The 26,920-nt window shown below is 53.9% G+C and overlaps 3 long non-coding RNA genes across 27 annotated transcripts; all 3 read left to right on the forward strand.

Annotated features, from left to right (window-relative positions):
* Nucleotides 1–274: 274 nt before the first annotated feature.
* LOC117002758 lies at nt 275–23,253 on the forward strand. Of its 23 annotated transcripts, XR_004419370.1 has the most exons (14): nt 634–658; nt 994–1,504; nt 2,116–2,234; nt 17,664–17,826; nt 18,425–18,550; nt 18,837–18,949; nt 19,671–19,827; nt 20,132–20,293; nt 20,641–20,712; nt 20,797–20,922; nt 21,061–21,232; nt 22,594–22,689; nt 22,773–22,850; nt 22,926–23,253. It is a non-coding gene; the product is annotated as an uncharacterized LOC117002758 (long non-coding RNA). The 23 variants fall into 23 exon arrangements; XR_004419362.1 differs by lacking the exons at nt 634–658; nt 20,641–20,712 and adding an exon at nt 275–302; XR_004419361.1 differs by lacking the exons at nt 634–658; nt 20,641–20,712 and adding an exon at nt 550–574.
* Nucleotides 5,770–9,544, forward strand: LOC117002759. Of its 3 annotated transcripts, XR_004419384.2 has the most exons (6): nt 5,770–6,113; nt 6,215–6,256; nt 6,351–6,518; nt 6,602–6,681; nt 8,286–9,319; nt 9,401–9,544. It is a non-coding gene; the product is annotated as an uncharacterized LOC117002759 (long non-coding RNA). The 3 variants fall into 3 exon arrangements; XR_004419385.1 differs by lacking the exons at nt 5,770–6,113; nt 6,215–6,256; nt 6,351–6,518; nt 6,602–6,681 and adding an exon at nt 8,144–8,208 and having other exon boundaries at nt 9,395–9,544; XR_004419383.1 differs by lacking the exons at nt 5,770–6,113; nt 6,215–6,256; nt 6,351–6,518; nt 6,602–6,681 and adding an exon at nt 8,144–8,208.
* LOC117002760 lies at nt 9,917–12,257 on the forward strand. Its single transcript, XR_004419386.1, has 2 exons — nt 9,917–10,994; nt 11,465–12,257. It is a non-coding gene; the product is annotated as an uncharacterized LOC117002760 (long non-coding RNA).
* Nucleotides 23,254–26,920: the final 3,667 nt, after the last annotated feature.

A 26,920-nucleotide genomic window follows, 5' to 3' on the forward strand; every position in this document is an offset into this window, starting at 1 on the left:
AATAAGTGGCCGGGGTGGGGCTAGCTGTGTCTCTCGCCTGTCGGCTCTGTCGCCGCCGCTCAGCTGTCTCTTTCGTCGGTGGGGGTCTGGGGCAAGGTGGGGCGCGGGGGGAAGGCACCTGAAGCCCCCTTTCTCCATCTCTTCTCCTACCTGGGACGCTGCCGACACCATCCCGGCTCTCGGTGGCTGCGCGGGATGGGCGGTTACCCGCCCCCGCCCCCCACCGGTACTGGGCAGAGAGAGAGAGAGAGAGAGAGAGAGAGAGAGACAGTGTCTGTGACTGAAAAAAAGACTGAAACTAAGTTACTGTTTCTGTTTTGTCAGTAATTGTTATAGCTGCTGCTGTTTCTGTTTGTTTGGTTAAATATATTGGCAAAGAGCTGTTTTGCCTTCCCCCCATAACTTGGCCTGGGAGTCCCTGATTCCAAATTCATATAATCAGGAGGGAGGGGGTTTCCTGCCTTTCTCGGCAAATACCTGTCTTTGAAACCAAGACACCAGGATGGACATCTGTGGTCTCAGACAGAGATTCCCTAGGAGGAAGGGGAACCATTGCCTCACCTGCACAGCTCAGGTGGATGTGACAGAATTGGTGTGGCCTGACAAGGCACGAACGGCTCTCTGTGTTCTGGAGTGCCTCAAAACCTCTCTCTGGCAGGTGTTGGAGGGGCTTCTCTTTGGGATTTCGTGTGATGCAGCATTCCAGGTGTTCCTTTCTGCAAGGTCCAGGGGTAAAGGGTTGAATAACTGCCAAATGGGGTCTGGGATGAAGATGGTTCTGTTAAAATTAAGCTAAGAATGCAATAGGAAAAATGAGCACCCTTTTAATGACTGAAACATTGAGAAATAAAAATGCTGGGAAAAGGCAATTTTATATTTGAATTGGTGTCACCTGGATAAAATCCCATAGTGAGCAATCAGAGCAGAAATGTGAAAGCTGGGATCCGTTGACTTCTGCAGTGGACTTAATTTTCTTTTGTTCCTCTCTTTCAGGACAGGAAAAAGCATGACACTCCTCCCATCTTTGCCAAAAGCTGTGGTGTTTGAGCAGCCAAAGCCAGGAGGCTTCAGCACCAGGGCTCTGCCCTGGAGGGCTCCTGCTCCTGCACAGGCTGTGCAGTAAGTGAGAAGGCTGCAGGGCTCCTCTTTTCCTCCCTGCTGGGATTAACTGCCTGGGAAATCTGGGATCTGGGTGAAACTCCAGCTCTCCTGGTGTTCAGGGGTGCAAGGTCTGAGGGAGTGCGTTTACCTGTGGCTTTGCAGGTCAGCAGGAACAAGAGGAAATGGGGTGCCAGAGCCGTGTGCCATCAGGCCGTGTTTCCCTCTGAGGACAGAGAGTCCGGGCTGAGGTGAGATGGGCACGAGAGCCGGGATGAGCAATCCAGGGATTCCAGGGAGCTCGGAATCGCAGCTGCTGCCGGAACCGCGGCCTTAGGTCCGCTCCTTCTGCGTCTGTGCCCAGTGGGATTTGTGCTGGAGAGAGAGGTGCTGTCGGGAACAAAAGGTGGAGTAAATCCTCTCTGGGGATGTGCATCAATTGACCGAATGGCACGGAAGGAGAGGATTTATCAACTCTATCACTGCTTCTCCCAAAATTGGGATGGAGCAGTGATTGAGGTGGTTGGGTTTGGTCTGGGCCTGTTATTCTTTGTGCAATTTTAAATGTACTGTCCAGTATCTTTCTAACAAAAGCTGACAGAAATTCAGGTTAAGCATTAGATCTTGAGTCCATTCACTGCAAAAACTTGCCAAGGCTGGCAGGACTGGGGTGATGATACTTATTAATACTGAGTCAGATTTCCCTCAGTGACTGTCAGGCCTGACTGGCTGACAGGTGTGAGTTTGTGCTCTTGTCACTGGGGAATTGGATATAATTTCAGTATAATTAGAAATTTCAGAAAAACTCCAGCTAAAAATGTCACCTGTGCTCTCCCTAAGTTCTCCCAGTTTTTCCCAGCTAGGAATCTGCACAGAAGTGAGGCAGGGAAATGACAGGAGGGAACAGCTGTAAATTCAAAGGCAGAAAGAGCAGATGTACCAGCACAGGGCAGGAAAGGGGAAAGGTTTCAGAAAGCATTTCGGTGGTCTAATTAATAATAATTTCTGATTCCCCAGGGAGAAGAACACCAACTCACGGCCATTCAGGTCTGGCAGTCCCCTGCAGTGAGAGCTCAGCACACACCCACAGAGGCAAGTCCAGCATCTGAAAGAAGAAAAATAAACAGAAGAAAAAGGTGATTTCTTTTGCTTCAAAGTTGTTTCAAGTTCTTAAAGCCCAAGTAACATTTGCTCTGGATGTTGTTTGGGTGAATCACGAGCACTGGGCAAGGGTCATGCCAGTTCCTTTAGCTGTCACAATCTGGGGTTCTGCCTGCTAAAATTTCCAAATGGGTCAGGATATCTCCAGACACAAAGTGCCACCACTTAGAACCCTGGCTGTTCTTAAAGTGTCAAACACCTGCTCTAAACTGACATTAGAAAACTGGGGGCAGGATTTTGGTTTCTCATGGAAAAGGGACCATGTTCTTCTGCAGTACCCAGTGACTGAGACAGGGCAAAAATTCCCAACAGTGCAGGATATCTCCCAGATGCAAACTTGCACCACTTAGAACCCTGGCTGTTCTTTGAGTGCCAAAAGCCTCCTCTAAACAGACATCACAAAAGTGGTGAAGTGAGTTCTGTTTCCCAGAGAAATAGTCCACTGTTTGTGTCCAGGGTGCTGTGCCTTAGACTGGACTCTGTCTGCTAAAAGTGTGAACAAATCGGGATTTCTCCCAAACCCCAGCTGCCACCACTCAGAACGCCGGCTTCATTCGGAGTGACCAACACCTCCTCCAAGCTGCTGTCAGGACACTGGGAGGGTGAGTTTTGTTTCAGAGGGAAAAAGGCCAATTTTCTTGTCCAGGGCCCTGTGCCTGAGACTTGGGCTCTGCATGCTAAAATGTTGAACTGATCAGAATTTCTCTTAGACCCAATGTGCCACCACTTGGAACCCTGCCTGTTGTTTGAGTGCCATTGCCTCCTCTAAACTGACATTAGGAAAGTGGGGACAGGATTTTTGTTTCACCGGTAAAAGTGCCACTATTCGTGTCCAATGCCCTGGACCTGAGACTCTGCTTCCGCCTGCCACAATTCCAAAGGGATCGGGATTGCTCCCAGACCAAATCTGCCACCACTTGGAACCGTGGCTGCTTCTCCAAGCACATGCTCTTTACTGACTTCACAAGCCCTGGGTACCTTTGGAGCTACAAAGGCCTCCTCCAATGTGATTATCTGGAAACTGGGAGGGTGAGTTTTCCTTCAGCTGTGAAAGGGCCGAAGTTTGTGTTTCGGGGTCTGTAAGCTGGAGCTGGCTTCTCCATACAAAAATTCAGAATGCATCAGGATATTTCCCAGATCCAGTCTGCCACCATTTACAACCCTGGCTGTCTTTGGAGTGACAAATGCCTCCTCCAAATTTCTATGTTGATGCTGGGGGAGTTGAGTTTTGTTTCACAATGAAATAGGTCACAGTCTGTGTTCTAGGAGCGGGCTTCCGCTTGCTGAAATTCCAAACGGATTAGGATTTCTTCCACACCCACGCTGCCACCACTAAGAACTATGACTACCTTTGGAGTGACAGACTGCTGTTAGGAAACTGGAAAGTCAAGGTTTGTTTCTAAGGGAAAAAGGGCCAATGTTCTCACCCACAGCCCCATGCCTGGGACCAAGCTTCTGCTCGCCGGAGTTCTGAACGGATCAGGATTTCTCCCAGACGCAAGCCGCCACCACTTACAACCCTGGCTGCCTTTGGAGTGCAAAATGCCTCATTTAAACTACTGTCAGGAAACTGGGCAGGCAACTTTTCTTTCAGAGCAAATTTGGCCACCTTTTGGATCCAGCGTCCCAGGCCTTAGACCAGGTTTCCGCCTGCTTCAAGTCTAAACGGATGGGGATTTCTCCCAGATCCAACCTGCCAGCACTTAGAATTCTGACTGCCTTTGGAGTGCCAAATACCTCATTCAAAATGATATCAGGACACTAGAAGGGTGAATTTTCATTCACAGGGAAAGAGGCCACCTTTTGCATCTAGGGCCCCGTCACGGTGACTGTGCTCTACACGCTGTAATTTCAAACGGATCAGGATTTATCACAGCTTCAAGCGGGCTCCATACAGAGTCCTGACTGCCTTTGCAGTACAAAATACCTCTTCTAAACTGCGATTATGCTTCTGGGAGGGGGAGTTTTGGTTCAGAGGGCAAAGTGCCAACGTTCTTGTCCAGGGTCCCGTTCCCAAGACGGGACTTCCATCTGCTAAAATGCCAGACAGATCAGGATTTCTCCCAGACACAAGCTGCTAACACCTGGAACCCCGGCTGCCTTTGCCGTGCAAAACAGCTCTTCCCTACTGATGTCACAGAACTGGGTGGGTGAGAATTTACTCTTTTTCTTGTTTTGTTACAACCCAGATAGCCCTGAATAGAGGTCTCTGTGACACTTACACCGTTGTTCTCATTCCTATTCTTGTCCATCCTAGTCAGTTACACATGTAGTAAGTTTTCGCATTCACTAAAGACTAATTATACCACCTAATAAATTCTCTATGTTACCTAGCTATGCTGCTGAAACACAGTCTTATTTCTGACACAATTTTTGCCCCTTTTTCTGCACGCAATTGTTGCAAAAAGGAAAGTATTTGCATTTCCTATAAAATTTTTTGTATTGAAAAATTACTCACCTTTCTCTTGCAGAATTTCCTCATCTCAAATTCAAGTCTGAGTAGCCAAACAGCTGTAGTTATTCTGAGGCCTTTTATACCTTGTGGGATTTGCTCCTCCTTTTCCTGCAAACCAGGGATGGTCCCAATCAGGGGTATATTAACCGCAGCCTTTGCTAAGGGCCTCTATTCCCTCTCTGGAATCAGCTGGGATAAGGGTTCTCCTCTCATTTCAATACAGAGGATGTTTCTTCTTAAGCCAGGTCTATTTTGTGATGATGGCATCAGACTGTGTGCAGCTGAAATGTGTGACCTGAGCCCCTGGGCATTCTTGGGAGATTATGAGTAGTGAAATTATCAGGTTATGGCCTGTATGCTGCTCAGAGCATGCATTGATGTCTGGTTTTCTTTATTGTAGCTGACTAAGGGACAACAGCCCAGTGATGGCAGCAATTTCCCAGATGGTGAAGCTTTTTAACTCCACAACTGGCATGGATTCTCATACCCGGATCTCTGACAGATAAGTGCTGGGCTCCAACCCACAGAGGGGATGGGAGTGGGATGCTGGGTCTGGAATTGTCAGGAGGGATTTTTGAGGCAGCTTTGGAGCTGGGGATGTCCAAGAAGCAGCCCCTCAGGCCCCATAAGGGGAAGAGTCTCAATTTGATCTCAATGCTGAGTTGCACAGGGCAGAGCAGTTCCTCTGGGTGTCATGTCACTTGTCTCTTGTGCAGTCTGTGTCTTCTGTGTGTGTTGTATTGTATGTCTCTTACCTTAGCCCTTTGAGGGGCCTATCAGAAACCCTGAGCTCATCCATAGCATCTTGTGATCTCTGCATTCCTCAGCCTGGCTCTGGTGCCATCAAACCTTGATCTCAGGAGCTTGGACAGGCATCTGACTCTCTTCTCTTTTGGAAAGCATCCAGTCTGATCTCTTTTAAGGTCTTCTTCTGGGCTGTGCACCTGAAGGATCCATTACATCAGACTGGAACTTGTAAGGATGGAAGATAAGAAGAGGATTCCCAGGCATCCATCTCTACAGCATGTTCTTGAAGCAAATAATTCTGCTAAAAAACCTTTTCCCACATTGTCAGCTTGCTCTCAGTCTTCCCTCAGTCCTTGTGGTCCTTCCTCTTGCTGAGATATTTTTTTCCCCTCTCTTTTCATCCCCTCATTTGTCATGTCCTGTGTCACGGGTGCCTGCATGCATTTGGGTCGGAGCTGCTCTGCCCTGCTGTGCAGTCTGGGCACAGGTGTGCTAGGACTGGTCCTGGGGACTTGCTTTGAGTAATGTGGGGTGGTGTTGGACCCTAGATGAAATCTGGAGGTATAAAGTTATCCTGCAGCACATTTGACTTCTGTCCTACCTTCCTTTCAGATGTAGATGGATCAGATCTGAGGCTGCGGGCCCATCCTAGGTAAGGGTTTTGCTCTGAGCAGTTCAGTCACAGTTTGCCTTTGCAGGGGAAGTGTTAATGGTGACTGTGTTACAACACTTTCATTTACCTTTTATTTTTAGGAAATGAAGCTGGATATCAGCAGGCAAAGAGAAGCAGGCCAGGTGAGCAGTTTCTGGTGGTCAGAATCAGTTGTTTGTTCTCAGGTCTCAATCTCTGGTGCAGCTCTCAGCATTCATTGTTCTTTGTGTTTTTTAGGCAGTGTTCTTGAGCTACCCTGAGATGGCTCTGCCCAGCTGGCCCAGAGACCCAGTTCACTGCTCCTGTGAGCCCTCCAGCAGTATTGCAGGACACTGATGAAGCCTTCACCTTCTCCTATTTGAAGATGCCAGCTGGGTGGCCTTTGGCAAGAGCAAGGCAGTTGCGGTGAGTCTGGGAGTTTGGGAGGAGGAGTTTGGGTCCAGTCGAATTTCAGCCATGCCACATCAGCTTGTCTCTTCTTAAACCAGGTGTACCCTGCTACAGCAGTGTCAGCTTCTGAGTGTGGCTGAAGCCTGTGACGTGAGCCCCTGGGCATTCTTGGGAGATGGTGAGTAGTGAAATTATCAGGGTGTGCCCTGTATCCTACTGAGAGCATGCTCTGATGTTTGGTTTTCTTTATTGTAGTATTGTAGCTGACTAAGGGACAACAGCCCAGCGGTGGCAGGAATTTCCCAGTTAGCTGAGCAACTCTTCACACCTGGCCTGGAGTCTCATACCTGGATCTCTGACAGATAAGTGCTGGGCTCCAATCCACAGATGGGATGGCAGTGGGATACTGGGTCTGGAATTGTCAGGAGGGATTTTTGAGGCAGCTTTGGAGCTGGGGATGTCCAAGAAGCAGCCCCTTAGGCCCCATAAGGGGAAGAGTCTCTTTTTGATTTTAAAGCTGTAGTAGACAGGGCAGAGCAGTTCCTCTGGGTGTCATGTCACTTGTCTCTTGTGCAGTCTGTGTTTTCTCTGTGTGTTGCATTGCCTGTCTCTTGCCTTAGCCCTTTGAGGGGCCTCTCAGAAACCCTGGGCTCATCCAGTAGCATCTTGTGATCTCTGCATTCATCAGCCTGGCTCTGGTGCCATCAAACCTTGGACTCATTTGCCATCTGAATCTCTTTGCTTTTGAGGAGCATCCAGTCTGTCTTGTAAGGTCTTGTTCTGAGCTTTATTGACAGCTGTGCAGCTGCAAAGTTCCATTACTTCAGATTGGGTCTTGGAAGAATGGGAAGATAAGAAGAGGATTCTCAGGCATCCATCTCTTCAGATCATGGAAGACATCATTCTGCTGGCAGATTTTCTAGCCTTGTCAGCTTGCTGTCAGTCTTCCCTCAGTCATCTCAATTTGCATTATGTCCTCATGGTCCTTCCTGCTGAGAGATTCAATTTTTTTCCTCCCCCTGTCCTCGCCTCGTTTGTCATGTCCTGTGTCACGGGTGCCTGCATGCATTTGGCCCAGAAGCTGCTCTGCCCTGCTGTGTAGTCTCGGTGTAGGTGTGCTAGGACCAGTCCTAGGGACTTGATTTTTGTAATGTGGGGTGTAGCTGCACTCTAGACATCTGCAGATTGATCCAAGATGTCTGGAGGTGTTATGTTATCCTGCAGCACTTTGACTTGTGTCATACCTTCCTTTCAGATGCAGATGGATCCCAATCATGGGACAAGGGCCCCTCCTGGGTAAGGGATTTGCAGTTTCTTTAGATCAGGTCTCAGTCTCTGGTGCAACTCTCAGCATTCATTTTTCTTTGTGTGTTTTAGGCAGTGCCCTTGAACTACCCTGAGATGGCTCTGCCCAGCTGGCCAAGAGACCCAGTTCACTGCTCCTGTGAGCCCTCCAGCAGTATTCCAGGACTCTGATGAAGCCTTCACCTTCTCCTATTTGAAGATGCCAGCTGGGTGGCCTTTGGCAAGAGCCAAGCAGTTGAGGTGAGTCTGGGAATTTGGGAGAAGGAGTTTGGGTCCAGTCAATTTCAGCCATGCCACATCAGCTTGTCTCTTCTTAAGCCAGGTATCTTTTGTGATGATGTCATCAGACTGAGTGCAGCTGAAATGTGTGACCTGAGGCCCTGGGCATTCTTGGGAGATGGTGAGTAGTGAAATTATCAGGTTTTGGCCTGTATGCTGCTCAGAGCATGCACTGATGTCTGGTTTTCTTTATTGTAGCTGACTAAGGGACAACAGCCCAGTGATGGCAGGAATTTCCCAGATGGTGAAGCTTTTTTACTCCACACCTGGCATGGATTCTCATACCTGGATCTCTGACAGATAAGTGCTGGGCTCCAACCCACAGAGGGGCTGGGAGCAGGATGCTGGGTCTGGAATTGTCAGGAGGGATTTTTGAGGCAGCTTTGGAGCTGGGGATGGCCAAGAAGCAGCCGCTTATTTCCCCTAATGGGAAGAGTCTCTTTTTGATCTTAAGGCTGTAGTAGACAGGGCAGAGCAGTTCCTCTGGGTGTCATGTCACTTGTCTCTTGTGCAGTCTGTGTCTTCTGTGTGTGTTGTATTGCATGTCTCTTACCTTAGCCCTCTGAGGGGCCTGTCAGAAACCCTGAGGTCATCCATAGCATCTTGTGATCTCTGCATTCCTCAGCCTGGCTCTGGTGCCATCAAACCTTGGTCTCAGGAGCTTGGACAGGCATCTGACTCTCTTCTCTTTTGGAAAGCATTCAGTCTGATCTCTTTTAAGGTCTTCTTCTGGGCTGTGCACCTGAAGGATCCATTATCTCAGATTGGAGCTTGGAAGAATGGAAGATAAGAGGATTCTCAGGCATCCATCTCTGCAGTTCTTGAAGCAAATCATTCTGCTAGCATCTTTTTCCCACCTTGTCAGCTTGCTCTCAGTCTTCCCTCAGTCATCTCATTTTGCATTCCCTCAGTCCTTGTGGTCCTTCCTCTTGCTGAGATTATTTTTTCCCTCTCTTGTCATCTCCTCAGTTTGTCATGTCCTGTGTTCACGGGTGCCTGCATGCATTTGGGCCAGAAACTGCTCTGCCCTGTTGTGTAGTCTGGGTGTAGGTGTGCTAGGACCAGTCCTAGGGACTTGATTTTTGTCATGTGGGCTGTAGCTGCACTCTAGACATCTGCAGATTGATCCAAGATCTCTGGAGGTGTTATGTTATCCTGCAGCACTTTGACTTGTGTCCTACCTTCCTTTCAGATGCAGATGGATCCAATCAGAGGACAAGGGCCCCTCCTGGGTAAGGGATTTGCAGTTTTCTTAGATCAGGTCTCAATCTCTGGTGCTACTCTCAGCATTCATTGTTCTTTGTGAGTTTTAGGCAGTGCCCTTGAACTACCCTGAGATGGCTCTGCCCAGCTGGCCAAGAGACCCAGTTCACTGCTCCTGTGAGCCCTCCAGCAGTATTCCAGGACTCTGATGAAGCCTTCACCTTCTCCTATTTGAAGATGCCAGCTGGGCAGCCTTTAGCAAGAGCCAAGCAGTTGGGGTGAGTCTGGGAGTTTGGGAGAAGGAGTGTGGGTCCCGTCAAGTTTCAGCCATGCCACATCAGCTTGTCTCTTCTTAAACCCGGCCTACCCTGCTAGGACAGTCTCAGCTTCTGAGTGTGGCTGAAGCCTGTGACGTGAGCCCCTGGGCATTCCTGGGAAATGGTGAGTAGTGAAATTATCAGGTTATGGCCTGTTTGCTGCTCAGAGCATGCACTGATGTCTGGTTTTCTTTATTGTAGCTGAGTAAGGGACAACAGCCCAATAATGGCAGGAATTTCCCAGATGGTGAAGCTTTTTTACTCCACACCTGGCATGGATTCTCATACTGGATCTCTGGCAGATAAGTGCTGGGCTCCAACCCACAGAGGGGCTGGGAGCAGGATGCTGGGTCTGGAATTGTCAGGAGGGATTTTTGAGGCAGCTTTGGAGCTGGGGTAGTCCAAGAAGCAGCCCCTCAGGCCCCATTAAAGGAAAAGTCTCAATTTGATCTCAATGCTGAGTTGCACAGGGCAGAGCAGTTCCTCTGGGTGTCATACCACTTGTCTCTTGTGCTGTCTGTGTCTTCTGTGTCTGTTGTATGTCTCTTAACCTTTAGCCCTTTGAGGGGCCTATCAGAAACCCTGAGGTCATCCATAGCATCTTGTGATCTCTGCATTCATCAGCCTGGCTGTGGTGCCATCAAACCTTGGTCTCAGGTGCTTGAATAGGCATCTGACTCTCTTCTCTTTTGGAAAGCATCCAGTCTGATGCTATTTAAGGTCTTTTTCTGAGCTGTGCACCTGAAGGATTCATTATGTCATATTGGAACTTGGAAGAATGGAAGATAAGAAGAGGATTCTCAGGCATCCATCTCTGCAGTTCTTGAAGCAAATCATTCTGCTAGCATCTTTTTCCAGCCTTGTCAGCTTGCTGTCAGTCTTCCCTCAGTCATCTCATTTTGCATTCTCTCAGTCCTCGTGGTCCTTCTTGCTGAGTTTTTTTCGTCCCCCTGTCCTCCCCTCGTTTGTCATGTCCTGTGTCACGGGTGCCTGCACGCATTTGGTCTGGAGCTGCTCTGCCCTGATGCCTAGTAAAGATAGGACAAGGTGCAGGGACTTGCGTTTTGTACCGTGGGGTGGTGTTGGACTCTAGATCAGATCTGCAGATTCACTCAAGATGTCTGGTGCTGTCCAGCTATTATGCTGGGCTTTAAATTTTGTTCTAAGTTCTTTTTACCTGCAGTTTACCTGGGGTTTTGGGTAGAAAATATGTGGGGATGTCTCTTAGCTCTCAGGTAACCACTCACTGACCTCCTGCTTCTGTCTCGCAGGTCCCCGAGGCAGATTTCCGGTTCCAGGCGACACTTTTCATGGAACCTATCCCTCGATGTCGAGGACCAGCAGCCAGAAGATGCGGTCCAGTATCCTATTCAGCGTACTGTTTCAGGTAAGGGTTGCAGTCTGCTTACCAGCTGAAGATTTTGTGACCGTCTGTGTGTGAGAGTTTGTGTCCGTCTGCCACCGCTAGCGTATGCCTGTGCGAGTGTGCGTGGTGACCGGTTGTAATTTTGTGCGAGTGCGTTTTGCCTTCCAGGCTTTTCAACCAATTTTAAATTTAGAATAAAAATTCCCCAGCCAGGGTTTTTTTTTAAAATTTCCTCCCTGGCTGGAGTTTTTTTTCCCGTGTCCCGGCCGGTCTGTGTGGTGAAGTTCATCACCAAAGTTTGGGTGCAGAACGGCCGGGGACCGGGGATTTCGTCAGGCAGGGCGATATTTGAGGCTCCTGGGGAGCACAGAGAGCCGTGGTGTAACTGGGCGCTCGAGACAAGAGCAGTGGCAGGTGAGCCGAAAGTTGTGTGTGGTGGATAAGGGTTATGTTTTATGGGTTCTGATTTTCTTCTCATTTTATTTATGCAGGAAATTGAACTGTCATCAACTGTTGTGGTCTAGAAGGACGATTATGTTCTGTTACTATGTATGAGGTTTTATTTTGTTTTAGCAAGAGGCAGAAACCCCCCAGTGATGCTGCAGCCGTCCCAGCCTTTAAATACTTTGGGGATGTGCTTGCCAGCATTCCCGAAAGAGCACTGGGAAAGCACCAGGAAATCACAGAACCGTTTAGGCTGGAAAAGAGGTCTGACATCACCGAATCCAAGCTGTGTCCATCCCCACCTTGTCCCCAGCCCAGAGCCCTGAGTCCAGGACAGCTCCAGGGACCCCAAACCTCCCCAGGCAGCCCCTTCCAGTGCCCGGCCTCCCTTTTCATGTGGGAATTCCTCCCGAACTCCCCTGGTCCAGCTCCCATCCCATTGCTGGATCAGAGCCTGACCCTATTGAATTTTGGGGTTGTCACCACATCCTCCATCCTGTTTTTCAGGGCAGTGACAGCGAGTACGAGGTGGACCCGGGGCACCAGAAGGGCATCTCCCGGGCACAGGCTTACAGCTACACCGAGAGCGATTCGGGCAAGCCCGAGCACACCCCGCTCTCCCACAGCACCTCCACGCAGCAGGGCAGCCTGTTCCGCCCCAAAGCCAGCAGGACTCCCACCCCCCAGACCCCCGGCAATGCCCCCAGCAGCCAGCCCGGGACCCTGTACCGCCCTCCCAGCAGCCTGGCCCCCAGCTCCAGAGCTCCCATCGCTGGGTTTTCCTCTTTCGTTTGATATTTAAACAGAAGGGGAAAAAAAAAAACCAACAGGAGAGGGGGGGGAAAATTAGGGAAAAAAAGAAAAAACAAAAAGGGGGAAAAAAAGAAACGAAAAAAAAAGCCCCAAGAAATTAAGAGAAAAGGAAAAAGCAGCAAGGAGGAGGAAGGGGAGCAGCCCCAGGGGTTTTCTGCTTTCTGGGCAGCACCGGAGCTGGATGCCAAGGTCAGGTCCCCTCCTTGGCCAAAGTGTCACAGACTCCTCGGGGGGGGCTCGGGCTGTGCTGACATTACCCTTGGCACCCATGGGGGCCACCCCGGACCTGCTGCTGGACTCCAGTGGGTGCTGGGGGCTGGGTGAGGGGCTCCTGCCGTGCCAAACCCCGGCCCCTCCACTCGTGGCTCCCCCAGGACATGGGGACAAGCGGTGACACAGAGACCCCAAACTAAAGAGGGCGAGAGGAGCTCTGCTGATCTCAAACCTCTGGACTTGAACCCTGCACTTGGCACCCCCACAGCCTTTGGGGGAAGGATCCCAGGGGCCAACTCATTCCCCCCCTCCTTGGTGCCTGGCCCAGCACAGCCCCCCCAGGAGAACCCAGGACTGAAACCCCCGGAGAGCCCCAGTGGGTGCACGTGGTGCTCATCCCCTCTGACTTTGCACCTCGGGGGCTCTGGGGAGGACTCGGATGAAGCAATTGGAGCCTCCCCTTGGCGTTTCTGGGGGTTTTCAGTGGGGTTTTGTGCAGAGGCCTGAGGGCATTCGGGGGTGTGGATGCCCGGGGGGGTCCGTGGCCATTTTGGGGTTTCTGCACAGCACAGCCCCCACAGTGCCTATGGGTGAGCCAGCACCAGCCTGGCAGGGCCGTGGCACCCGGCCTGAGCCGAGGGAGATGCCGATAACCATCCTGAGGACAAGAGTGTCCCCTCTCTGGCACCTTGCTCTGCCCCAGAAAGGGCCAGTGCCACGTGTCCGTGTGTCCTGCTGCCCCACTGGGCTCGTGGCAGCCCTGTGGCACCAGGGAAGGACCTGGGGTGCCAGAGGTGCTGGGTGGAGCCCAGAAGGGTGCAGGGAGCTGTGCTGGCCGTGTCCTGCATGTCCCCGTTGCAGAGGGGGCTGGAGCTGCTGGGAAATGGGGGGTGGGACAGGACAGCCCTGCCAGCAGCAGCCCTGGCACTGGGGATTCTCCTGGGCTGGGTCACAGCCGCCCTCTCCTGCTCTGCCCTTCAGACCTGGCAGGAAAATCCAGGTGAGGCGTTCAGGTTTCATCAGCTGTCACCAGCTGGGGCTGGGGGTGGGGAGGGCTCAGCACAACACCAGGTCAGTGCCAGGGGCTGCACAGTCCCTGTCACAGCACCTGGGAGCCACATCCCAGGCCAGGGGCTGCCAGGGGAGCGTTGTGCAGGTTTTGGGGTCCCTGCTGCTCCCCCTTGCACTGGGAGGGTTGGGCTGCACTGGTGGCCTTGCTGCTGAGCCACAGTCACTCTCTGTCCCCTCACAGTGTCCCCAGAGCAGCTGGCACTGCAGGTGGGTGACTCCTCTGATGCACCTGGGCAGCACAGCACCCAGGGCTGCCGTCCCCTCCTGGGGAGCCCCCAGACCCCACTCACGGGCACAGAGGGGATTCTGTGCCTGGCTGGACAAACCCTGCTCCTCGTGTGCAGCTCAACTCCAGCCCCAGCCATCCCTGCTTGTGCAAGAGGGACCTTCCTCCCACGGGGCTGGGACACGGAGCGGCCGGAGACACGGGGCAGAGCAGCTCTGGGGAGTTGAGCAGCACAGGGGAGTTCCCAGAGCAAGGACTGCTCCTTGTGCAAGGGATGGCACCCGTGCAAGGGACATTCCGTGTGCCAGGCAGGCTCCTGGTGTCGGGGCCGATCCCTGGCTGAGGGCTGTGAGCTCGGACACATCTCCCATCCTGGGAATGGGGGGATGCAGCCCTGGATCCCATCCGTGAGGGATCTGTGGGCGCTTTGGGACAGCCCAGGCGCTGCTCACCTGCCCTGACCCAGCTCATCCCTGGCTGCCAGGAGGAGCCCGAGGCTGCAGCCACACCCGAGGCAGGTTTGGGGCTGGTGCTGTGCTGGGAGGTGACACTGCCGGTGCGGTGAGGAAGCTGCACGGAGATCCTGCCCACGGCACCCAGCGTGTCCCGGTGCCCACCTGGCCAAGGCGGGGGCGGGCAGAGCATCCAGCCGGGATCCTCTGGGTAATGCTCCGCCCTGGGTGAACTTCGGGGAAGGGGCTGAACCCCTCGGCTGTGCCTGGGGGTCTCTGGGGTTACTGGGGAGGTTTCTGGCAGCAGCCAGCGCTGGGGATGGGGGATTTTGGGGGTGTGCTTTGTTCTGGCACCCTGGGGTGTCCGGACAGCGATCCCCAGCGTTCAGGGAGAGCTCCCCGCTGGCTCGGCAGCGTCGGCAAGACAAAGCTGGCAGGCGCTGGCAGCAGGAGGAGGGGATGGGGCTGCCGGGAACTCGGGCGCTTTTCCAGCAATGCCCCGCCCACGCGTGAACCACCCACGGGTGAACCGCCCACAGGTGAGCTGCCCACAGGTTAACTGCCCACACGTGAACCACCCACAGGTGAGCCACCCACGTGTGAACCACCCACAGGTGAGCTGCCCACGTGTGAACCACCCACAGGTGAGCTGCCCACGGGTGAACCACCCACAGGTGAACCACTCACAGGTGAGCGGCCCACGTGTAAACCATCCACGGGTGAACCACCCACACACGTGAAAAAAAATCGGGTGGAAAAACTCGCGTGGGTTTTCCACGCGTGGAAAAAACTCGCGTGGGTTTTCCACGCGTGGAAAAAACTCGCGTGGAAAAAACTCGCGTGGGTTTTCCACGCGTGGAAAAAAACTCGCGTGGAAAAAACTCGCGTGGGTTTTCCACGCGTGGAAAAAACTCGCGTGGAAAAAACTCGCGTGGGTTTTCCACGCGTGAAAAAACTCGCGTGGAAAAAACTCGCGTGGGTTTTCCACGCGTGAAAAAAACTCGCGTGGGTTTTCCACGCGTGGAAAAACTCGCGGGGAAAAACTCGCGTGGGTTTCCCGAGCGTGGAAAAAACTCGCGTGGAAAACCCACTTGAGGAAAACCCACGTGTGGATCACCCACGTGTGAAAAAACCACGCTTGAACCACCCAGGCGTGAACAACCCACGCGCGAACCACCCAGGTGTGAACAACCCAGGCGTGAACAACCCACGTGCGAACCACCCAGGTGTGAACAACCTGTCCCCACTCCTGTTCCCTCTCGTGTCCCCACTCCTGCCCCCACTCGTGTCCCCACTCCTGTCCCATCTCGTGCCCCATTCGTGTCCCCTCTCCTGTCCCATCTCGTGCCCCATTCGTGTCCCCACTCCTGTCGCCTCTCCTGTCCCCACTCGTGTCCCCACTCCTGTCCCCACTCCTGTCCCCACTCGTGTCCCCACTCCTGTCCCCTCTCGTGTCCCCCTCTCGTGTCCCCACTCCTGTCCCCACTCGTGTCCCCACTCGTGTCCCCACTCGTGTCCCCACTCGTGTCCCCACTCGTGTCCCCACTCCTGTCCCGTCTCGTGTCCCCACTCCTGTCCCCTCTCGTGTCCCCACTCCTGTCCCGTCTCGTGTTCCCCTCTCGTGTCCCCACTCCTGTCCCCACTCGTGTCCCCCTCTCGTGTTCCCCCCTCCCGCCGGGCGCCCCGGGCGGGGCCAAGGGTTCCGCCCCCCCCGCCCCACTCGTGTTTGAATGGAGGGCGTGGGACCGCCCCGTGACGCGGCACGGTGCCATTGGCCGGGCGGGACGATGATGTCACCGCCGTGGGCGGGGCGCTCCGTTCCGGCGCGGCGTGGCCATGGACCGGCGGCGGGACCCGGGCGAGCAGGTACGGGGGGGGACACCGGGGACTCCGGGAGTCGCGGCGGGCTGGCGAGACTCGGCCCCGCTTGGCCCGGTCCGGCCCGGCTAGTCCCGGGTCGTGGGGGGAGCTCCCCGCGCTCAGCTCGGCTGTTGTCCGGCGGGCGGGCGGGGTCCCCAGCGCTGCCGCACTCCGGTACCGGGCAGAGGGGGCGGCCGGGACCCCCCGCCCCATTCCCCGCCGGGCCGTGGGGCCGGTGCGCGGCGCGGGTGGGCGAAGGGGCTAACAGGATGCGGAGCGCTGTTTGCCCAGCGCGGGGCACCGGCCCGGCTCACCGCACCTCGCCCCAGCCGCGATCGCCGCCCGAGCCCCGCGCGGGGGTGGCGGCGGCCGGAGCGGGCGGGGGTCGCGGCAGAGGCGCTGGCCCGTGTCGGGAAGGTGGATCCTCGTCTTTTGCCTATTTTCTTGAATCTCTTTCAGGATTTCTGTCAGGTCTTGGTGTTTCATTAGCTGCCTCACTAATGTAAGATTCATTCTAATGGGTGTAGGTAATGATTTATGATATATTGTGTAATTAGATCTTATTAACTGGTGGGATGTAACTGGTGTCACATATGAAAAGTCACATCTAACTATCTTAACAAAACTACAAATACAAAGGTTAGAATGGTTTTTAGTGGATAAGATTACATTATCATCTATTTCTACAGAAGCACAAGCAGTTCTTAAACATACACAGCCTAAGCCAATATATACAAGCACAGTTTCCTGACTAGTATCTGGATGAATCTCAAAGTGGCAAATGCTTTGCTTAGTATCCAGACATATATCTTTTGCATCAGTTCTGTTACTCTCACAGATAAACCCTAGTTGTTTCCTTGTAGCACAAGATTCTAAATTTACAGTTTGCCATTTCTCATTTATCATTCGGGCCCGTGCTCTGTGCTCCGAGGGATAGAGCACTGCCTTTTTATGATTTAATTTTAATCCAATAATAGGGTGGATAGTGTAAATCATGGCATTACGTATAGTAAGCACAAAAGCAGTAGCCATTTCAGTGGTAGGGTCATAAGTAAAATTTACCAGAGTCTACCAGGATTGAAGCTTTCTTTTTAAATTGTTTGCATTGTCCCAGACAATTTTCCGAATTTTAATTGGAAAAGCACCTTCACTTCTTTCTCTTATTACTAAAGCAACTGTTGACTGCATCTATAATTGTGCCTGTATGCACCTGAGAGCCAATGACACATTTTCCTGGGCCATATTAAGTGCCTTTATTATTAACTCATGGTCTTGGTCTGTAACTTTTTTCTACTTTGGCAATACTTTAGAGATTTGTCACTGGCTAGTTTTTAGTGCTAATAAAGAGGATCGTAGGGGCTGATCTAGCTTTCTTAGATCACTTGTTGCACTGGTTAATTTATTCATTAATATTTCTGAATCTATTCCGTTTAAAACTTCCAATGTTGTTCCTAATATTTTAGTTAATGAAGAGGGAGCTGCACTTAGCTCTGTCTTTTATGGGTTGTTCTGAGGTGTTTTTTTTTTTTTTTTTTGCTTTTTAATGTATTTCCAAGTGGGGCAGTGAGGAGCAAGTATCTGACTCCATGATTTCTGACTGACCTGTCACAGAAATGGTCATCTCAGTGTGCACCCGCTTCCTGGCAAATCCAGATGTCACCTGGAAATCCTAAGTGAGGATTTCCAGCCTTGACTACACAGGAGACAGCCTTCTGAAAATGGAACTGACCTTGGCAGAAGAGCAGCTGTGAAGGGAAGCAGAACAAAAACACAGGTAAGCACAAACACCAAGTGCAGTGGTACTTCTCTGTCCTGCGTGCACCTCCTGCCTCTGCCTGCTGTGAACACTTGGTGCTGCAGCTCACGGAGTGCATTGCAGTGTTTGTGGGGTTTGATTTCACGTGCTCAGGCCCTGTCAACAATTGCCCTCCTCTACTGGACACATGCCTGCAGTGGGACCAGAGTCCCTCTTACCCTGGAGGAATTCTCTGCTCCTCTGGAGAGGGGCTGAAGCCCGGGGTTACGAGCAAAGGAAAACAACCAAGGCATGGGCATTCTGTCCTTGGTGCATGCAGCACCACCTCTTCTCCAAGTTCCCAGCACTGATGAATCTGAGCAACTAAATGCCTGCTCCTTCACTTCTCCAGCTCTCCCCCCACGCTTCCCCTGCTCTCAGCCTTGGTGTGCCAATGTCCTGCTTCCATGTAATGTCTGAAATAGTTAGGAATGAAAATGCTGGGAAAAGGACACTCTGAATAGGTGTCACCTGTCATGGATAAAACCCCACAGTGAGCAATCGGGGCAGAAATGTGAAAGCTGGGAGCCTCAGACTTCTGCAGTGGACTTAATTTTCTTTGCCTCCTCTCTTTCAGGACAGGAAAAAGCATTACACTCCTCCCATCTTTGCCAAAAGCTGTGGTGTTTGAGCAGCCAAAGCCAGGAGGCTTCAGCACCAGGGCTCTGCCCTGGAGGGCTCCTGGTCCTGCCCGTGCTGTGGGGTGAGTGAGAAGAATGCAGGGCTCCTCTTTTCCTCCCTGCTGGGATTAACTGCCTAAGGAATCTGGGATCTGGGTGAAACTGAAAACCTTCCCCTCTGTCTCCCCTAAGTTATCCCAGTTCTTCCCAGCTAGCAGCTGCATGGAAGTGAGGCAGGGCAAATGACCTCAGGGAACTGCTGTAGATTCAACAGCAGAAAGAGAAGATGTACCACCAAAGGGCAGGAAAGGGGAAAGGTTTCAGAAAGCATTTCTGTGGTCTAATTCATAATTATTTCTGATTCCCCAGGGAGAAGAACACAAACTCACAGCAATTCAGTCCTGACAGTCCCCTGCAGCGAGAGCTCATCACACATCGACAGAGGCAAGTCCAGCATCTGAAAGAAAAACCAGAAGAAAAAGGTGATTTCTTGTGCTTCCAAGTTATTTCCAGTTCTTAAAGCCCAAGCACGATTTCCTCTCTATTTTGCTTGGCTGAATCATGACCAGTGGGCACAGGTCAAGGCATTCATGCAGCTGTAAGCCCAGGGTAATTTAGAGGGGACACAAGAACTGTTTGTGTAGGAACACGCGAGGGGATGTCAAGGGGAGTGAGGTGGCATTTTTGAGAGGATTGCTGAGGTAACCCAAGGGAGCCCAGCAGACAATTTCTCTGGGAAGTCCGAGGCCCCTGTGGAGCGCAGCCAGGGCTCTCCAGGGGTAGCGGGCAGGGCTCAGAACTCGGGACTCTCTGCGTCCTCCTTCCTTGGCAGCAGCCGGTGAGGAAGGGAGGAGAGGCTCCGTGCGGGATGAGGCCGGAGAGAGCGAGCAGAGGAGCGGCCTCGGGCTGGAGAGGGGCAGGAGAAAGGCAAAGGGACCTCCCTGGGGTCACCATGGCCTGTGGGGAACAGAATGGACACTTGGATGACCAGTCGAGGGGAGCAGTGGATCTGAGCTCATCTGCAGGGAAATGAGGAGGGGATATTTTGGGGGGAAAAGCTGAGGTGCTGAGGACACTCACCTTGGCACAAGTTGTGTTTACACCAAGTGCAAAAAGCCACGAGGACCCTTCCAGAAGCAGGCCTTCATTGCATAGCTGGGATTTCAGATTGCTCATAGATTCTATCCTCCAATCTTCTCTCAGGTTCTTGTTCCAGAGGTGCTCTGACCCCAGAGCCATACAGGGTCTGTAGTCTTGATAAATGGGAATGAAATTGGCCCAGTCTGTCAGGAAAGCAAAAACATCCTGGGGTTTGTTTGGCCAAAGACGGACCATGAAGATGTCTGTACTTCCAGTGGGGGTGAGTGCCGATCCTTTTTGGGTTGTGGGGTGCCTCTGGCCCCTCAGAAGGAAGGGGGGAGGCTGCCACAGCTGCAGCTGACAGCAATATTGGCTCTTTCCAAACTGCTTGATGCAGACCTGGAAGAACAGCTTTCCTCCTTTCTCTCCATCCCTGGGCAGAACATGAAGAGGGAGCTGCACTAAGCTCTCTGTTTTCTGGGCTGTTATTTGGTTTGGGTTTTTCTGGCTTTTTAATGTATTTCCAAGTGGGGCAGTGAGGAGCAATTTGCTGGGTTGCTTGATTTCTGATTGACCTGTCACAGAAATGGTCATCTGTGTGTGCACGCGCTTCCTTCAAATCCAGATGTGACATGGAAATTCCAAGTGAGGATTTCCAGCCTTGACTCCAGGGGACACAGGCTTCAGAAAATGGAACTGACCTTGGCAGAATCGCAGCTGTGAAGGGGAGCAGCACTGAAATACAGGTAAGCAGAAAAACCCCGCTTCCCCTGCTCTTACCTTTGGTGTGCCGAGGTCCTGCATCTCCCTGGCTCTGCAGCTGTAGCTCACCCGGTCCTGGCTGTGGCTGATAAAATTGGGCCCGGGACATTTTAGCAGCAATCAATTTTTTAAAAGAACACACAGAGCATCCAATGCAGAATAGTCTTGAGGAAACACACCCAAATAAGAGACTCTGCTTTTTTCCTGTAGTTCTCCCTCCTGTTTTCACCTGGGCTGGAAGGATGGGCAGGGCCTGTGTTTATCATATTAAAGTGATGTTACTCAATTTCTCCAGAACTTCTGATTATTATTATTACTCATTTTCTGACAGAAAACACTCTCATTTTCCCACGTTGTTTTCTGGTTCTGCCCAGGATGGACATCACCTGGATAAAATCCCACAGTGACCAATCAGAGCAGAAACATGAAAGCTGGGACCCTCTGACTTCTGCAGTGGACTAAATTTTCTTTTGCTCCTCTCTTTCAGGACAGGAAAAAGCATGACACTCCTCCCATCTTTGCCAAAAGCTGTGGTGTTTGCGCAGCCAAAGCCAAGAGGCTTCAGCACCAGGGCTCTGCCCTGGAGGGCTCCTGGTCCTACCGGTGCTGTGGGGTAAGTGAGCGGGCTGCAGGGCTCCTTCCTTTCCTCCCTGCTGGGATTAACTGCCTGGGAAATCTGGGTGAAACTCCAGCTCTCCTGGTGTTCAGGGGTGCAAGGTCTGAGGGAGTGCATTTACCTGTGGCTTTGCAGGTCAGCAGGAACAAGAGGAAATGGGGTGCCAGAGCCGTGTGCCATCAGGCCGTGTTTCCCTCTGAGGACAGAGAGTCCGGGCTGAGGTGAGATGGGCACGAGAGCCGGGATGAGCAATCCAGGGATTCCAGGGAGCTCGGAATCGCAGCTGCTGCCGGAACCGCGGCCTTAGGTCCGCTCCTTCTGCATCTGTGCCCAGCGGTAACAGAACCGCGGGAGGGCGGGGTTTACTGGCTGAGCTAAGGCTGTGCAGGCTCGGCCCGCTAGGGGCCGGCCGCCGCTGCCCCTGGGCTCGGTCACCCCGGGTCGGCGCTGCCCCGCGGTGGCAGGCAGGGATGGAGCTTCCCCCGCTCCTACGGCGGCGGGCGGGGACGGAGCTTTCCCGCGCCGGCGGCGGGCGCGGACAAAGCACCCCGCCTCCTCCCCGAGCCGCGGCAATGGCGGCGCGCACTTCCCGCCCCCCCCCGGGCCGTGGCAATGGCGGCGTGTGCTTCCATTCGCCTCCCCGGGCCACAGCAATGGCTGCGCGGGGCTCCCGTCGGCTCCCCGGGCCACAGCAATGGCTGCGCGGGGCTCCCGTCGGCTCCCCGAGCCGCGGCAATGGCGGCGTGCACTTCCCCCCACCTCCCCGGGTCGCGGCAATGGCGGTGCGCACTTCCCCCCCCTCCCCGGGGCCCGGCAATGGCTGCGCGGGGCTCCCATCGGCTCCCGGAGCCGCGGCAATGGCGGCGCCCCACCCCCGTCCTCCCCGGGCCGCGGCAATGGCGGCGCCCCCCCTCCGTCGGCTCCCGGGGCCGCAGCAATGGCGGCGCCCCTTCCCCCCCGTCGGCTCCCCGGGCCGCGGCAATGGCGGCGTCCCCCGCCCCCCCCCCCCCCACCTCTCCTCCCCGAACCACGGCAATGGCGGCGCCCCCCCCCCCGCTGGGCAGGAAAAGGAAATTCAGGAACTCACAGGCACAAAAAAAGGTATAGGTTGGGAATAACAGTTCTTTACTGATATATTTATAAGACAAACGAAAACAGCATCAGCTATATGAAAGAAAAAAAAACCAGTGACAGAACAGAACGGAATTCAGTCCCAGTCCCTTTTTTCAGTCACCGATGACTCTCCGAAGGAGCAGGGCAGGCGGCTTCTCAGTCGTGGCTGCTGCAGGGGAGGGGGCCAGGTGGCCTCACCGCCCCAGGTGGAAGAAAAAGGTGAGGAAGGAATTCTGCTCACCGTGGGCGTCCCAGTTCCCAGTTGTTCAGAGGAAAGCAGGAAGCTTTAGCAGTCCAAATCCGAGAAGCCTGATCCCAACCGGAGAAACAGAACCTCTCTCCTCCAGTTTGGCCGTCGAGCTGTAAGAGTTCTCCTACCCCCAGTGTCCTCTTACTTGCCGAAAACAAAAGCAGGACTCCACCTTTCCCTAATGGGGCCATCAGCTTGCTTCAGCTAGTCCTTTGTCTCCAGCTCTTAACGGCTAATAGGAGAGCCATCCCGGCTAGTTTAACATAATAATGGGAAAAATTTCTAAACCTGCCAACCCACAACAGCCCTCCAGCAGTATTCCAGGACTCTGATGAAACCTTCACCTTCTGCAATTTGAAAATGCCAGCTGGGCAGCCTTTGGAAAGAGCCAAGCAGTTGGGGTGAGTCTGGGAGTTTGGAAAAAGGAGTTTGGGTCCAGTCAAGTTTCAGCCATGCCACATCACCTTGTCTCTTCTTAAGCCAGGTCTATTTTGTGATGATGGCATCAGACTGTGTGCAGCTGAAATGTGTGACCTGAGCCCCTGGGCATTCCTGGGAGATGGTGAGTAGTGAAATTCAGGTTTTGGCCTATATGCTGCTCAGAGCATGCACTGATGTTTGGTTTTCTTTATTGTAGCTGACTGAGAGACAACAGCCCAGCGATGGCAGGAATTTCCCACATGGTGAAGCTTTTTTACTGCACACCTGGCATGGTTTCTCATACCCGGATCTCTGACAGATAAGTGCAGGGCTCCAACCCACAGAGGGGATGGGAGCGGGATGCTGGGTCTGGAATTGTCAGGAGGGATTTTTGAGGCAACTTTGGAACTGGGGATGTCCAAGAAGCAGCCCGTCAAGCCCCATAAGGGGAAGACTCTCAATTTGATTTCAGCATGAACAGCGCAGGCCCTAAGCGACGCCAGCGCACAGGGATCCCCACAGGCCCAACGTCAGCCCTTGCAGCATCTACCCTGCTTGCAGCTCTTTATCCCAGTCCCAGTGATTTCCAGGTCCCCCGTTTCCCCAGCCCGTGATTTCAGCTCTTGGTTATCCCACAAGCTTTATTCAACTGCCTGCTCTGCTCCTGCAGCTGGGCCTTTCTCCATCTCTGCCCGTGGACTCTTGTGCAGCTCGGAAGGGCAGCATGTGCGTCGTGGCTCCAGCTCTGCAGCCGTTCAGCTCTCATCCTAGAGCCTTGAAGCCCACCCCACGGTGAGTATACCAGCCCCAGAGCGATTCCCCCTCCGGCCCCCATGCCAGCTCCCGAGCACCTAGGCCACCCCACAGATGTTACACCTTGGGTGACACAGTCCCTTTCTTAGCATGACACTTTGCTTGGCGGAGCCACTCACAATGCCAGCACCACTTGGCATTTTCCAGGCGTACGCAGACTGACTTCTAACTCCAGCCCCTACTGCGGCCCACTTGCCCACCCATACCACAAGCAAGTGTGGGTGGCCTTTCAGGCCCTAGCAGTCCTCACTTGCCCTTCTCAGCACTGCCCGTCCCATCCCATGGTAAGGCACAAGACGCAGCCCCCAGCATGAACAGCGCAGGCCCTAAGCGACGCCAGCGCACAGGGATCCCCACAGGCCCAACGTCAGCCCTTGCAGCATCTACCCTGCTTGCAGCTCTTTATCCCAGTCCCAGTGATTTCCAGGTCCCCCGTTTCCCCAGCCCGTGATTTCAGCTCTTCGTTATCCCACAAGCTTTATTCAACTGCCTGCTCTGCTCCTGCAGCTGGGCCTTTCTCCATCTCTGCCCGTGGACTCTTGTGCAGCTCGGAAGGGCAGCAGTGTGCGTCGTGGCTCCAGCTCTGCAGCCGTTCAGCTCTCATCCTAGAGCCTTGAAGCCCACCCCACGGTGAGTATACCAGCCCCAGAGCGATTCCCCCTCCGGCCCCCATGCCAGCTCCCGAGCAACTAGGCCACCCCACAGATGTTACACCTTGGGTGACACAGTCCCTTTCTTAGCATGACACTTTGCTTGGCGGAGCCACTCACAATGCCAGCACCACTTGGCATTTTCCAGGCGTACGCAGACTGACTTCTAACTCCAGCCCCTACTGCGGCCCACTTGCCCACCCATACCACAAGCAAGTGTGGGTGGCCTTTCAGGCCCTAGCAGTCCTCACTTGCCCTTCTCAGCACTGCCCGTCCCATCCCATGGTAAGGCACAAGACGCAGCCCCCAGCATGAACAGCGCAGGCCCTAAGCGACGCCAGCGCACAGGGATCCCCACAGGCCCAACGTCAGCCCTTGCAGCATCTACCCTGCTTGCAGCTCTTTATCCCAGTCCCAGTGATTTCCAGGTCCCCCGTTTCCCCAGCCCGTGATTTCAGCTCTTGGTTATCCCACAAGCTTTATTCAACTGCCTGCTCTGCTCCTGCAGCTGGGCCTTTCTCCATCTCTGCCCGTGGACTCTTGTGCAGCTCGGAAGGGCAGCGTGTGCGTCGTGGCTCCAGCTCTGCAGCCGTTCAGCTCTCATCCTAGAGCCTTGAAGCCCACCCCACGGTGAGTATACCAGCCCCAGAGCGATTCCCCTCCGGCCCCCATGCCAGCTCCCGAGGCAACTAGGCCACCCCACAGATGTTACACCTTGGGTGACACAGTCCCTTTCTTAGCATGACACTTTGCTTGGCGGAGCCACTCACAATGCCAGCACCACTTGGCATTTTCCAGGCGTACGCAGACTGACTTCTAACTCCAGCCCCTACTGCGGCCCACTTGCCCACCCATACCACAAGCAAGTGTGGGTGGCCTTTCAGGCCCTAGCAGTCCTCACTTGCCCTTCTCAGCACTGCCCGTCCCATCCCATGGTAAGGCACAAGACGCAGCCCCCAGCATGAACAGCGCAGGCCCTAAGCGACGCCAGCGCACAGGGATCCCCACAGGCCCAACGTCAGCCCTTGCAGCATCTACCCTGCTTGCAGCTCTTTATCCCAGTCCCAGTGATTTCCAGGTCCCCCGTTTCCCCAGCCCGTGATTTCAGCTCTTGGTTATCCCACAAGCTTTATTCAACTGCCTGCTCTGCTCCTGCAGCTGGGCCTTTCTCCATCTCTGCCCGTGGACTCTTGTGCAGCTCGGAAGGGCAGCATGTGCGTCGTGGCTCCAGCTCTGCAGCCGTTCAGCTCTCATCCTAGAGCCTTGAAGCCCACCCCACGGTGAGTATACCAGCCCCAGAGCGATTCCCCCCTCCGGCCCCCATGCCAGCTCCCGAGCAACTAGGCCACCCCACAGATGTTACACCTTGGGTGACACAGTCCCTTTCTTAGCATGACACTTTGCTTGGCGGAGCCACTCACAATGCCAGCACCACTTGGCATTTTCCAGGCGTACGCAGACTGACTTCTAACTCCAGCCCCTACTGCGGCCCACTTGCCCACCCATACCACAAGCAAGTGTGGGTGGCCTTTCAGGCCCTAGCAGTCCTCACTTGCCCTTCTCAGCACTGCCCGTCCCATCCCATGGTAAGGCACAAGACGCAGCCCCCAGCATGAACAGCGCAGGCCCTAAGCGACGGCAGCGCACAGGGATCCCCACAGGCCCAACGTCAGCCCTTGCAGCATCTACCCTGCTTGCAGCTCTTTATCCCAGTCCCAGTGATTTCCAGGTCCCCCGTTTCCCCAGCCCGTGATTTCAGCTCTTGGTTATCCCACAAGCTTTATTCAACTGCCTGCTCTGCTCCTGCAGCTGGGCCTTTCTCCATCTCTGCCCGTGGACTCTTGTGCAGCTCGGAAGGGCAGCGTGTGCGTCGTGGCTCCAGCTCTGCAGCCGTTCAGCTCTCATCCTAGAGCCTTGAAGCCCACCCCACGGTGAGTATACCAGCCCCAGAGCGATTCCCCCTCCGGCCCCCATGCCAGCTCCCGAGCAACTAGGCCACCCCACAGATGTTACACCTTGGGTGACACAGTCCCTTTCTTAGCATGACACTTTGCTTGGCGGAGCCACTCACAATGCCAGCACCACTTGGCATTTTCCAGGCAGTACGCAGACTGACTTCTAACTCCAGCCCCTACTGCGGCCCACTTGCCCACCCATACCACAAGCAAGTGTGGGTGGCCTTTCAGGCCCTAGCAGTCCTCACTTGCCCTTCTCAGCACTGCCCGTCCCATCCCATGGTAAGGCACAAGACGCAGCCCCCAGCATGAACAGCGCAGGCCCTAAGCGACGCCAGCGCACAGGGATCCCCACAGGCCCAACGTCAGCCCTTGCAGCATCTACCCTGCTTGCAGCTCTTTATCCCAGTCCCAGTGATTTCCAGGTCCCCCGTTTCCCCAGCCCGTGATTTCAGCTCTTGGTTATCCCACAAGCTTTATTCAACTGCCTGCTCTGCTCCTGCAGCTGGGCCTTTCTCCATCTCTGCCCGTGGACTCTTGTGCAGCTCGGAAGGGCAGCGTGTGCGTCGTGGCTCCAGCTCTGCAGCCGTTCAGCTCTCATCCTAGAGCCTTGAAGCCCACCCCACGGTGAGTATACCAGCCCCAGAGCGATTCCCCCTCCGGCCCCCATGCCAGCTCCCGAGCAACTAGGCCACCCCACAGATGTTACACCTTGGGTGACACAGTCCCTTTCTTAGCATGACAATTTCCTTGGCGGAGCCACTCACAATGCCAGCACCAATTGGCATTTTTCC

Source organism: Catharus ustulatus, chromosome 14 (assembly GCF_009819885.2).
Source record: "Catharus ustulatus isolate bCatUst1 chromosome 14, bCatUst1.pri.v2, whole genome shotgun sequence".
NCBI classification, from domain to species: domain Eukaryota; kingdom Metazoa; phylum Chordata; class Aves; order Passeriformes; family Turdidae; genus Catharus; species Catharus ustulatus.